At 54.8% G+C, this 939-nt stretch overlaps 1 protein-coding gene across 1 annotated transcript in view; it reads right to left on the bottom strand.

Moving 5' to 3' along the window:
• The window catches only part of PROZ (protein Z, vitamin K-dependent plasma glycoprotein), a 14,875-nt gene that overhangs the window by 9,972 nt on the left and 3,964 nt on the right, over nucleotides 1–939 (bottom strand). The window lies entirely within an intron of this gene.

Here is a 939-nt window from a genome sequence, read left to right as displayed (position 1 = left end):
GCACCTCCATGTCTTTCCTGTAGTGAGGGGCCCAAAACTGAACACAGGGCTCGAGGTGCATCCTCACCATTGCTGAGTACAGGGGAACAATCACCTGCCTGCTGGGACTGGCCACACTATTTCTGATACAGGCCAGGATGCCATTGGCCTTCTTGGCCACCTGGGCACACTGCTGGCTCATATTCAGCTGGCTGTCAACCAGCACCCCCAGGTCTTTCTCTGCCTGGCAGCTTTCCAGCCACTCTTCCCCAAGCCTGTAGCGCTGCGTGGGGTTGCTGTGACCGAAGTGCAGGACCTGGCACTTGGCCTTGTTGAACTTCATATGATTGGCCTCAGCCCATCGATCCAGCCTGTCCAGATCTCTCTGTAGAGCCTCCCTACCCTCAAGCAGACCGACCCTGCCTCCGAACTTGGTGTCGTCTGCGAACCTGCTGAGGGTGCACTCAATCCCCTCATCCAAATCATCGATAAAGATATTAAACAGAACAGGGCCCAACACCGAGCCCTGGGGAACACCACTTGTGACCCGCCGCCAACTGGATTTCACCCCATTCACCACAACCCTCTGGGCTCGGCCATCCAGCCAGTTTTTCATCAGCGAAGAGCACACTTGTCCAAGCCACAAGACACCAGCTTCTCAAGGAGTATATCATGAGAGGCAGTGTTAAAGGCCTTGCTGAAGTCAAGGTAGACAACATCCACAGCCTTTCCCTCATCCACTAGGCGGGTCACCTGGTCATAGAAGGAGATCAGGTTGGTCAAGCAGGACCTGCCTTTCGTAAACCCATGCTGACTGGGCCTGATCCCCTGCTTGACCTGGACTTGCCATGTGAGTGCTCTCAAGACAAACTGTTCCATAATCTTCCCCAGTACCGAGGTCAGGCTGATAGGCCTGTAGTTCCCCAGATCCTCCCTCCAACCCTTCTTGTAAATGGGAGT

This window comes from Haliaeetus leucocephalus, unplaced genomic scaffold (genome assembly GCF_000737465.1).
Source record: "Haliaeetus leucocephalus isolate CR32 unplaced genomic scaffold, Haliaeetus_leucocephalus-4.0 Scaffold495, whole genome shotgun sequence".
NCBI classification, from domain to species: domain Eukaryota; kingdom Metazoa; phylum Chordata; class Aves; order Accipitriformes; family Accipitridae; genus Haliaeetus; species Haliaeetus leucocephalus.
Note: the sequence above shows the minus strand (reverse complement) of the source record. Positions and strands in the feature narration are given on the sequence as shown.